This window comes from Ambystoma mexicanum, chromosome 4q (assembly GCF_040938575.1).
Source record: "Ambystoma mexicanum isolate Mex_15411 chromosome 4q, UKY_AmexF1_1, whole genome shotgun sequence".
Lineage (NCBI taxonomy): Eukaryota > Metazoa > Chordata > Amphibia > Caudata > Ambystomatidae > Ambystoma > Ambystoma mexicanum.
The window spans coordinates 1,177,661,888-1,177,675,271 of NC_090928.1; positions in this window are offsets into that span (position 1 = coordinate 1,177,661,888).

A 13,384-nucleotide genomic window follows, 5' to 3' on the forward strand; every position below is an offset into this window, starting at 1 on the left:
AGAAGCCTGGGATCCTAAAACTACCACTAGTCAGATGCTGTCTCTCTTCTCTCCTTTGCTTTCCCATTCCATGCAAAGATTAGAAAGCAATCTTGCTCAAACTCTTCAATCCCTCACTGTCCAAACCTCTCCTCATCACCTCCGGCAAGTTCTCTTCCCGTCGTCCTCTGTCCCAGTCTGTGTCTCCCATTCTCTTCCTCTCTCTAGTTCTGTCTCCCTCTCCCATCTCTCTTGCTCTGTCTTTCTCTTTGTTGTCCAAACTCCCTTTATTTCTCTTCATCTGGTCTATCGGTCTCTCTCTCTTTCTCACTATGCCCCACTCTCTATGTATCACCCCCCTCTCCTCCTCTCTCTCTCTCTCTCTTTTTCTCTCTCTGTTTCTCTCTCCATTTCCCTCCTTTTATAGATTATTCTCTATCTTTCTCTCTTCTTCACTTCTATCTCTCCCATGCTCTCTTTCACTCTATCCCCTCTCTTTACCCCTCAATCTCTCTCTCTCTTGCTCCGTCTGTGTTTCTCTCCCTCTCTGCTCCCTCTCTCTCTATTTATTTATTTTTTTAATTTTATTGGTCTGTAATTAAACCTTTAAAATACATAAATGTTACAAAACAGACAAACAACATTCATCCATTTCCCTTTCCCTCGTTGTTCTACAGAAGTATAATTTCCCACTGTCCCAAGTGAGATGTAACACGTCCTCAGCCGTTATTTATAGCTACATTAGGGGTTAGCAATCGATCTTCAATTATTGCTAAAAGATGTGTTACAGGCAAGACTAGTTTCATATCCCTTCCATTAAACATTTGTTGCCACCAATCTTCGGCGTCCATTAACGGATGGGAGTCACTCCAAGGGCCCAAGAGACGAGTTCTTTCCGTTCTTAGCCCAACTCAGAAGAGCATCAAATGTTTCAAAGTTTCAGGTGCTTGAAGACAACAACGACAGGTTGGATCTAAATTTGCATATGTTGACCAGGCCCGTAGCCGCTCTTTTGTTTTAAACCCATTTAGCCTGAACCACATGAACAGTCTTCGGGCGTGCGGGTCTGGAAACAGTTCAACGTATTTTTGTGGGTTGTTATATGCCCGGGCTTCAGTAGGAACCTCACACATTATTTTAGAGGACGTTCTTTTTGAACATGTTAGCTCCCATTCCTCTCGCCATATTTTTATTTTTGCTGCATTCGGGTTTCTTTGGAGAGTATCTATCTTAATGTCATATTCACACATAAGAGCTTCACATCGTTTCATCCATAATGCCAGGATCCCAGGTCCGGAGGAAGTCGCACCATGGAGTATGCCAAATTGCGGAATCTGTTCACTAGTTCTCGTTTTCCGATAAAGTGATAACAGATTCCAACAAACTCTCGCATGAATTGAAATCAGTGATAGTTCGTATCTTATCGAGGATGTAGCCGTTCCTTTTGGCAACTTAAGGACTTTGGTCCAAAAAATGTTCTCAAGGGTAGACCATATCTCCCAAGTACAGCCCAACGCATTTTCTGCCCCATATGTAAGTATAGGTATCACCTTTTGCTCATAAAAACGTAAAACTGTTTTCAGAGAAAAATTCCCATATTTGTTTTTTATCACCTGCGCTTGACACGCCAATTGTTTGCATTTACGTTTAATCTCAATTTTCCATGGTTCCTCACTGAGGCTGGAACTGAGCATCATTCCAAGGTATTTCACATTAGGCGAGATGGTTAGCTTTTCTTGGTTTAATGACCATGTTAGATTTTTTGCAAGCCTAGTTTTGCCACTTTTTAAGTCTTTCAAAACCAATATTTCGCACTTCTTTGTATTGATAGACAGGTGGTCTTCGATCACATATTTCTGGATTGCATTAATTTTTCTCTGTAAACCAATCGGTGTTAAATCCAACAATATAAGATCGTCCGCATACAACATCCAGCTCAACCGGGATTTATGTATCTTCGGCGGAAAGATGTTTAAGCCTTCAAAGGAGTAGCCAATATCAGAAATGAACAACCCAAATAATGCCGCCGCCAGCGGGCAGCCTTGCTTGACTCCCTTAAAGGTGTTGATTGGTTGAGACAGCGTACCAGTTTGATCCAGACGAACCCTTATAGGTTCCAGTGTGTAAATCTTTTATTGCGGCAACTAGGTCTTTCGGGCAGCCCCATTCTCTCATTTTGTTCCATAGCCGTGCTTGATCTATTGTATCAAATGCATGGGAAAAATCAATGAAAGCAAAATAAACCATTGTTTGGGTTCTAATTGCTTCCATTTTAAGTATATTTAACAACAATAGATTCAACGAGCATCCAACTTGCTTGACAAAACCAGTTTGTCTAACATCTACGTGTTTCGAATGAGTTGCCCATTTGACTAACTTATGCTGCAACATGGTCGCATACACCTTCCCTAAAACGTCAAGCAAGGCGATCGGCCGGTAATTTTTAGGGCATGTTCTGTCCCCTTTTTTAAATATGGGGACAATCACCGCTGATTTCCAGGATTGCGGTGTCTTTCTTTGGAGAATCACTCTCGCAAAGAGATCCACACAGAAGTCTGCCCATAGCTCTGGATGTTGCTTGATCGTGAAGTTAGTCAAACCGTCAGGACCAGGAGCCCTGGAATTTTTGGCTTTCTTGATTATACTCATGATCTCCTCTCTCGGGAAAGTTAATGACCAACCTGCAGCACAGTGATCGTCCAGGTTAGCATCCCCTCCAGAGTCTTTGTATAGTTCTTTGAAGTGTGAGATCCATGTTGTTTCAGATACCATGGAAGCTTGTAAAGCTGACTGGGATGCCTGTGTGTTGTTAATGAGCTTCCAAAAATCACGGGACTTCTTGTTATGCAGATTTCTTAACATACATTCTGAATCGCCTTGGGTCATAATCACTTTGTAAGATTTAAGCCAGTTTTTGTAGTGTTGCTTCGCCTTTCTTACCTTCATGCAACGTGTCTCTGGGGCATCAGAGCGTGCCTGCCGTATTATCCTTCTCATACCCCGTTTCTGTTGTAATACGGCCAAATCAAAGCAATGGGTTCGGTTCTACATAGTGAGGCTAATTCATAGAATCCAGCGCACAAGTAGCGCACGCGGCTGGCGCACAGCGTGCGCCTGCGATAGTCTGCGCCAGGCACGTGCGCTAAAACAGATTTCCGCGCACAGCGTATTCATGGATTTCAAGCTCCCAAACCAGCCGTGGCGCAGAGAATCGCAGCGAGCCTGCAGCAGCGCCAGTAACGCCCCCAAGAACGCCCTCGCGCAAGGAAAAGCCATCAAAATCGCGAAATCATCGCTAAGGGCTGCGCTAACCCTGGACCACTTCACAGGGCAGGCAAACAAGGAAAGAAAAGCGGGCAATCTTCAAATCAGGAGTACGCGGGAAGTACTACACGCGACTAGGCAGGGAACGTGAATTACAGGGGTACGCGGGAATCATCACACGCGAACAGCCAGGGTGCGTGTATTACAGGGGTAGCGGGAAGTTCAACACGCGATTGGCCAGGGTACGTGTATTACAGGGGTACGCGTGAAGTAGAACACGCGATAGGCCAGGGAACGTGTATTACAGGGGTACGCGGGAATTATCACACGCGAACAGCCAGGGTGCGTGTATTACAGGGGTAGCGGGAAGTTCAACACGCGATTGGCCAGGGAACGTGTATTACAGGGGGACGCGTGAAGTAGAACACGCGATAGGCCAGGGAACGTGTATCACAGGGGTACGCGGGAATTATCACACGCGAACAGCCAGGGTGCGTGTATTACAGGGGTAGCGGGAAGTTCAACACGCGATTGGCCAGGGAACGTGTATTACAGGGGGACGCGTAAAGTAGAACACGCGATAGGCCAGGGAACGTGTATCACAGGGGTACGCGGGAATTATCACACGCGAACAGCCAGGGTGTGTGTATTACAGGGGTAGCGGGAAGTTCAACACGCGATTGGCCAGGGAACGTGTATTACAGGGGGACGCATGAAGTAGAACACGCGATAGGCCAGGGAACGTGTATCACAGGGGTACGCGGGAATTATCACACGCGAACAGCCAGGGTGCGTGTATTACAGGGGTAGCGGGAAGTTCAACACGCGATTGGCCAGGGTACGTGTATCACAGGGGTGCATGGGAATTATCACATGCGAATAGGCTGGGTGGGCCCTCACAGGTGTACCCTGTACACCCTCCACGGCCCCTGCAGGCAGCCCACAAAACAGTGGACTACCCTGCACACCTGCTCATGTCCCCCTGCACCCCCATCCACCAGGGGCACCCTCCACCAGGCCCCCACCCATGTCTCCCAACACCCCCACCCCCCAGCAGTGCAGGGGCACCTGCCATCAGGCCCCCATCCATGTCTCCCACCACCCCCACCCCCCATCCACCAGGGGCACCCTCCACCAGGCCCCCACCCATGTCTCCCACCACCCCCACCCACCAGCACTGTGGGGCACGTGGCCAGCAGGCAGTCAGGCAGCAGCCGATGGCAGGTGGGAGCGTGCTCAGGGCTCTGGGGGACTTAAATTTGGCCTCCTGGCCAGGAGCCTGGTCTTTCGTGTTTGAACGCGTGGACAGCCTGATAGGGAGTGATTTTGCACGTGAAAACCCCACACTCAGCGAATCGCGCGAAAACCCGTCACCAGCATATGTGCGTCAATAGTTACCTGCACGTGCAGTGTCAAAGCGTGTGATTGGTGAAAATGGATCTACACGCAGGAGTGACAAAGCGTGTGATTGGTGAAAAGTGAGCTACACGCAGGAGTGTCAAAGCGTGTGATTGGTGAAAAAGGATCCACACGCAGGAGTGACAAAGTGTGTGATTGGTGAACATGGGCCAAGCACGTACACGCCGTAAGTGACGCTGTACGTGTGGGCCTGTATAAAAGGTAGTGTTGAACACCATTTCCTTGTACGTGCTTTTCGTGGAGAGCGAGTGGGTGAATTCTGTACTTCTTGTCGTTTCACACGCGATTTACTTCACGGCGTTTCCAGTTCGTACTCCCTGTTACCTCTGACAGCTTTTTCTCTTTTTCCTCTTGTACTGGTTTACCTGGGCCTGTTCCCTCAAACAGTGTCCCCTTCTACTGTTGTCCTGTCTCCTCAGACAGCGTACACATCTTCTTTTGGCGGGGGTGTTGCCAACCAAAAGCGCTCATTTTTCACGCTCTTTTACCTGGCAGACGGTGAGTCACGCACGTATCTAACATCTGTGCTTGCCCCGTGTGTAGCCTACCCCTTCAGAGGTCAATCTAGGCTGCGTGTGACACGCATACGTTCATTGTGTTACTGGATGCCACAGCGTAGTGCAGGGTTTTCCATCAGCACACGTGGTCTAGGAGGGGTATTGTGCACGTTCCTTAACTTTTTTGGGGTGCCTGTGCGTTGCGTGACCCGTCATCTTTCCCCAGGGGTGTCATATAGCCTTGCCACAGCACTAGGGTACGAATACCATCTGGTACCCAACCCCTTTGACACCCAATTGCCCAGGACAATTGTGCACACCGACTCCCATACGCACAATACCATCAGTGCCATGGTTGGGAGGCGTGCAAGCCGTAAGGGTGGCAAAGGTGGCCGAGCCACACGTGGTGGCCGTGGAGGATCCACTAGGGGACGTGGTTGTGACTTGCAGGGTGCCCCTGTCCCCCCCAGTCTGGAAGACCAGTCAGGGACACCCATGCCCCCCCCCCCCCCAGTTGAGAGTCATGTGGCTGATACCAACCCTGATCAGCCCTTGTCGGACCAGGCCATTGTGGCACCAGACCTGTCCGAGGGTGATCCCATCGCTGACATCCAGGTCAGCAGGTCCACTGCACGTGCACCGGTGCACATTGGTGTCATCAGGGCACGCGCATCTATGCCAGATAGGTCATCTGCTGGCCCCCGTAGCCAGGGTGTGGCTCCATCCACCCCACCTCTCATACACCCTGCCAAGACTGTGTCGGTCCTAGTTCATGCACCTCAGATCAGGCCTGACCCCATCCCACTACCCCCAATGCCTGCACCTACTCCCATGCTGAGTGGGCAATCCCACACACCCAGTACTGAGTCCACCACGACTCCTGCCCCTAGTGTCCACAGCGGCGTAGGACACTCTGGATCCCCACCCCCTTCCAAGCGCAAGATGAAGAGTGCACGTCCGGCACAGGCTGATGCCCCAGGCACGGCTGCACAGTCCGGCCCATCAAGGAAGCCAAGCTTCACAGACGCCGAACTGAATGCACTTGTTCAGTATGTGTCAGATCATGATAGGGAAATGGTCATCGTTGCAGGGTCCAAGACCACACATGCCAGACGCCAGGCACACTGGCAGACCATTGCTGACAGAATAAGTGCCCTTGGAGTAGTGAGGCGCACAGCTAGTGATTGCCAGAAGCGCTGGAATGACCTTAAGCGCAGGGCAAAGGATAAGCTGGCCTCAAGTCATGCCGCAACCTTGGTGACTGGAGGTGGGTCCCCAGCACAGGATATAGAACTCACACCACACGAGTCTGTAGCTGGATCCTACGTCACCGAGGGACAACTCCAAGGTGTGGGAGACCTCCCTGATTACGAGGCATCATCCGGTGAGTGCACATGCATGTGTGTATTATCCATGTGCATGGTGTGTGTGTGAAGCATTCATGTTGGGTGCCTGTCAAGGGGGTGTGTGGCAGAGTTGATAGTGGCACCCATGTGCCTCATCCAGTATGTTCAGTGCAACACCATCTGGCCACAGCACTATCCCTACTGGCAACAGTGCACATATGGGCCGACACCATGGAAGTTGCCCTTGAATTGTCATTTTGTCACTACATTGTTGCTCATACTCCCCTGTCTATTCATCTGATGTCTTACATACCATTCCTATCCTTTCCCCCAGCCATTAAAGTTTCATCTTCACATGCCTGACATGCAATGATACCACATGCTAATGCGTCCTCTGTATATAAATGCCAACCAACATGCTGTCATACTGTGGATGTTGCCTTGACATCCACCTCCTACCTGTGGGCTTTGGTACCGTCTGGTTTCGAGCCCCATTCCCTCACACTCCATGCTGCTCTTCATGGTCTATCTTCCATGACTCCTACAGTTCAGACCATCATGCCCTACTCACGACACCTGCTTGCCAAAAGTCAAATGAGGGCACCCTGCCCTCCAATGCGACCCACCCTATTGCTGACCAGTGCATCTGAGCCTACTCTAAGCTAACTCTCACTGACATCTGCTCATACATGCCTTTGCCTGTCCCATAGACCCTTCACATGGTCCCTGTCCTCTCTCCTTGCTCCTCTTCCACCATCATTGGTGGGACCCGTTGGGGTGTACTCCTGGCCTCCTTCCAATCCTCAGAGGCCACTATTGATGTGCATGGTAATGGGAGCGTCTCAGTCCAAGGCCCTTAGGCCAACCTCAATCTCCTTGAGAAATGCTACCCACATCTCATCAACTTCCTTACCTCTCCTGCTGTCCCCCCTCCTCTCTCCTCATCAATCCTGCACTGCCTCCCTGCACCCTCCCATGAACCTTCTCCGCCTCCCACTCCAACTCCTACACATGCTGCACCTCTGATCTCTAGCACTCCCCGTAAGTCCTACAAGGCTGTCAACCTCCTCCACAATTACACTCCTTTCACTGCGGCTGCATCAGGCATTCCTCCGATATCTGTCACTTACATGAGGTTATGCACCTTGACATCCTTGGTCTCATGGAAACATGTCTGACGGCCAGCTCTGTCTGCATCCTTGACCCTCTCCTTGGCCCGCCACTACTGTGCAGGGGGGGTGTGCCCTTGGCTTCCCTGAGGGTATTCCTGCCACTGTCACTCCTACTTAGACCTACTCCACTCTGGAATGGCTTGTGTGAGGTCTCTCTCCACCACACCTTGACATTCTCAAACAGTGCGTACTGTGTCTGGGAAAACTGGTCAAATGTACTACTTCCTTTCTGAGTGTCCTCACCTCTCCTCCTCACTCATGTCCCCAGACACAGAAATCCTCATCCTTGGTGCTGTACGCATCCACCTGCATGCTTGTTGACGCCCCCACGTGACCTTTCTGTGACCTCAGCAACTCCCTCTCACCCTCTAGACTCCCGTCTGTCCCTACTCATTCTGCAGGGCACACTCTTGATGCTCTGATCTCATCTGACTTTCCCCTCTCCGTCCATCTCTGCACTCCTCTCTCCTGGAGTGATCACATTCTCCTCTCCTCCCAGCTCACCCTCACCACCCCACAGGCAAAGCCACCCTCACCACTGTCACACACCTTCTTGGTATTCCGACCCATGAAGTGTGTGTCAGTCGAGGCTCATGCAGCCAAAATCTCCCCCCCATCCAGCTCCCCCTTAGGCTCACTCCCATCCTGACAGGGCCCACTCCATGCTCCACTCCATGTCAGGTACACTGGATGTCTTTGCCACGGTCATGACCACCTGTCTGAAGCCCCATGCCAATGCAGAGTCCTGGCATGACTCGGATCTTGTGAACCCAAACCACAGGTGCCGGGTGGCAGAGAGGGAATGTCCTGCATCATGGCCATCCTCTGGCAAACTGGCCTGCCACATGCTCCAAAGGCAATAGCGCCTCACCCTTTTCACCAAGATGAGATCCCCAATCCAAGGGCACATATCTGCGGCATGTGACAACTCTGCAGGACACATAGAAATCTGAAAGGACCTTGCCGAGCCAGAAGCAGTGTGTACCTCCCCTGTCCCCTCCGAGCCCACAGCACTGCATGATTGTCTCTGTACCCCTATAGGCCACCCCCCCAGCACTTGTCTGCGCCTAACACCATCTGCCCTTGACGTCAAGTCCTACTTACCTTGTACAGCACTTCCAGCCGCCACTTCCCCTTGCACTTCATTGTGCCACCCACCCCTGCACTTGCGTGACATGAATGACACCAGCACCAGTAGGATTGTTGACTGGCATCCCCTTCTGCCCCACCACCCCTCAGTGCTCCGCTGTACCTTCATACATTACTTGACCGGTGCTTCACGAATGCAATATGAATCCTTTACAGGTGATGGGGAGGTGGAATCACATTGTTTACTGCATTTTGTTGATGTAGACAAGGCACTGTGCATCGTTGCCAATTTGGACTAGCAGATCCATGTACAACATGTATACTTATGGATGTGACGATGCAATGTCAGGACCAGAGTGGTTGAAATCCAAAAAAGTAGCCCTCCTCTCCCTCTTCACTTGGTGGCTATGTCACATGCCATGTGTGTGATGGCATGTGCCTTTGACATGGCAATCACCGGCCAATGTGTGATGGCAGTGCTAGGCAGCAAGGTGAGCAGGCGTTGCTCTCCAATCTGTACATCGTATGCCCTGAGCCTCCCCTACAGACCCAGTGATGGTGAATGCATAGGAGGTCTCCCAGTCATGTTGGACATGTGTCGTAGAACTACTGCCTCTGTTGTTCATCAGCCCTTGGTGCATGCCATGGTGCTAATGCCTGTTTCCATTTTTCTCTTTCATGTCTTTGCAGGGGACGAAGCACTTGTTGATGCTGGGGATGTGGTGGTGGAGCCGTCCCAGGAGGGCAACCCGGGCCGACCTACCACAAGTGAGGGACGTGGTGTGTTTGTGGGTGAAAACCCACAAGTGCTGCAGGCCGTGCTGTCGAGGGGTGTCTCTGGGGGTTCCTCCCCCGAGCAGTATTCAGGTGTAGACTCGGAGGATGACACCTATGTGCAGTCGCAGGTGAGTGTTCTTGGGAGAGAATCTCCTCTGTCCGACCCACCTGCAGCCGGGCCATTGCCCTCAATGGGGATGTCAGTGTCGGCAGATCAGCCTCCGGTGGTTACGGATGCAGGGCCACACCACCCAATCTCTGATCCTGTTCCTGGGGCTGCAGATCAGAGAGGGAATGCAGTCCTGCAGCCTGAGGCCTTGCCGGCACAGCAAGGCGCAGTCCGCCTTGCCCCAGGCAGGTGTGGTGCCCGTCAACGTGGTGGCCGTATGCCACCTGGCAATACCGTTTGGGAGCAATCCATCTACGGTATGGCCACCCAACAGGCAGCATCATCCGAGATGATTGCACAGGCCATGGATAGGGTGGCCACTTCCATTGTCCCCCCAGAAAGGCTGATGGAGCGACTGGAGCAGGCTACAGAGTCCATCTGCCAGGCACACAGGGAGGATATGTTGGCGTCCAACATGGACAGGCGGGCGGCACTGGCGACTCTGCGGGAATCACTTTCCATGGAGTCCCAGCGCCACAGGGAAGGCCTGAGGGAAGAACTCCGTCACCTCAGGTCGACCCTGTTAGAGCTTGAGGCTTCATCCCATAGAAGGACAGAGGAGCAGCTGGAGCGTCTGACACGGACGCTCTCGGCCGAGATGCAGGCAACTCGTGCGGAGGTCAGGTCATCCCGGGAGTTACTGCATGGGGACCTCCGCATGATTATAACCCAGAACCAGAACTACCAGACCCGCCTGCTTGCAGCCATGGAGGAGCAAACTCGTGCTTTGCGTGGGCTGCCTCCCATTGTCACACCATCTTCTGAGGCAGCTCCCCCACCTCCAGAGTCAGCTGCAGGGTCTGGCCAGAGCCATAGCGACTCATCTCCCACAACAGAGTAGCCGTGTGGGCCACGAGCCTATGGGGTGTTTTCCTTTCCCATGATCCACACAGGTGGATTGTGGCGTGCATCCTGTCCTCGGACCTCATAGGTGCCCCCCCCCCCCCCGCCGGCCCTTTCATGGCCATTTTTTCTCATTTTTATTTTTATTTTGCAAGAGTGTTGCCTTGTGTGGGTACCTGGGCATACACTGTATTGTGGCTGGGCACATGCAGGCTTGTCCTGAGTTTGGTTTCGATGCTTGGGTAGCAGACATCCACACCCCTCCTGCTTCCGTTTCCATGGGCTTGCAAAGGGTGTGCCCAAGTGACAGCAAATTACACGGTGACATTGGACTCCCATGAGCTGTTGGCCAGTCCATAGTCAATACTGTGTAGACATTCATAGTGTTCATTGTTGTTGCACCTAACTATGCATGATGGTTTGATATGTGCCTCTACTTACATATGTTGCTCATGTTTTGCAGGTATTTCACACAGATCTTCACAAGGGCATACTCTCTGGAGTCAGACTACATGTCGGTAGATGTGCACTGACACTTTTGCATGGCGCCATCACTGTACATCTGGACGGTGAGGACATACCAGCAGAATCAGGTAATGAGACTACCATTGATTACATGCAATGTGTCTTGTTTGGGTGGGCTTCAGGGTGGGTTGGTGTGTAATTTGATTGAAAATACTCTTACACAGGTGTGTAGTAGTGGCTCCAGGGCGGTTAGCTGCTCAAGTGCGGCTATGTTCCATTTGGGGCACTGCTATTTGTGACACTGGTGTCATGTTGTGATGGCCAGTTTGTTTGCTGTCACATACCATGACATGGTGTCCTCAGTGGCGGGACTGTGAAGGGAATGGTTGACATGGCAATGTTGTCATGTAGTGAATCGCCTGTGGCAATGCATATTAGATTGATGGAGTTGTGTCTTTGCGTTGTGATGCATTGCTGGTGTATGTGTAGCTAGGGGTGCACACATATTGACACTTCCATGTTAACAATCTCAGGCTGATGTGTATCTGACTGTTTATTGTCAAGTAATTTTCAGACATTGTCAGGTAGTGTCATCATTGATTGTCAGATGGTATGTGCCAGAGCAGTGTGCACTAGCCAGCACTGTGATTCCTAGGTGAAGAAGTTGGCCACCAGTTGCGTACGGGCTGCCTCCCCCCGTGCCCTTTCCCCTCCCATGCGCAGCGGGCGTGCATGTGGTTGTGGATGTGGGGGCACCACCATGTCCACGGGCAGGCCCCGGCGTGTTGCAACGTTGTGCAGGACACATGCTGCCACTATGATCCTGCACACTATTCGGGGAGCATATAACAGCTGCCCGCCAGAACGGTCAAGGGAGCGAAAGCGTGACTTCAGCACTCCGAATGTGCGCTCCACTATGCCCCGTGTTGCAATGTGGGCTGTGTTGTACCTTACCTGGGGTGGCGTGGTGGGGTTCCGGATTGGGGTCATCATGTGGGGGCTGATAGGGTAGGCACTGTCCCCTGCGGAGGTGGTGATGGGTATCATTAGTGGTGTTGTGTCATGACCCAGTATCTGACATGCATGCATGTGCAGTGGCATTCATGCTCACCAAGCAGCCATGTATCTCCATGCTGGCCAGCCTCTAGGTCCCGGCATAGGGTAGACATTCTGTAGATGAAGCTGTCGTGGGTGCACCCTGGATAGTTGGCATATACTGATGTGATTATTCCCTTGGCATTGCATACAACTTGCACGTTGATGGAATGCCAGTGCTTGCGGTTTCTATAGATGTGCTCTGTTGCCCTGGGTGGACGTAGAGCCACATGTGTGCAGTCAATTGCACCAAGCACTTTGGGGAATTGAGCCACACCATAGAATTCCTGGATGCACGTCCGCCTTTCTGCATGAGTCCTGGGGAGATATATGTGCCTGCGGACTGATGGCCGTGCAGTGATGATGTTCAAGACCTGGTGTAGGCAGCGTGACTGCGTGGCCTGTGACACACCACCCACTATGGCACTTGTCCGCTGAAAGGATCCAGTGGCCAAGAAGTGCAGTACATTCAGGACCTTCTGCAGGGGGCTGAGTGCTTGGGAGCACAGGGTGGGTGATGTGAGGTCATCCTCCCACTCACTGACCAGGTCCAGTATGATGTGTGCTGGAAACCTGTACCTCCCATACACCTGGTCATCAGGCATCCCGAATAGGCTGGTTCTGGGTGTGAATATTCTGGCCCTGACTCTCCTCCTCCTCCTCCTTTGGTAGCCCACTGCCACTGCTGCTAGGAACGGTATGTTCATCCTGGCATCTGGCTTGTTTATTGAAAAGTGCGCAAATTAATGCCTTGCGCGTGTTGTAGGCGAGCGTGTGAGCCTCGCACCCCTGGAATCGAGTTCCCACTCCAATCGCGTGTGGAAATTCCCACGCAGCAGGCATACAGGTGCGCTGACGTACTTGCTTGTGTAAGTGGCCGCGCGCCCCTGAAATACACGTACTTAGGCCAATGGCGTGTACGCGCACTTTTGGCCAATTACACGTGATGAAATACACGTACATAGGCCAATGGCGTGTACGCGCACTTTTGGCCAATTACACGCGATGAAATACACGTACATAGGCCAATGGCGTGTACGCGCACTTTTGGCCAATTACACGCGATGACACTCTGACGTGCAGTATTTCCACGTGTGCTCCGTCTTCACGTGCTGAGTGGGGAACGCCCGTGCGGATCACGTCAGACGCGCTTACGCGATGAGGGACTCTGGTCCAATAGAATCGCGTATGCGTGCTGACGCACTTACGCGCTAAGGGCCTTTCCTCGGATTTCACGCTGACGTGCAGGAATTTCACGTGCCAAATCAC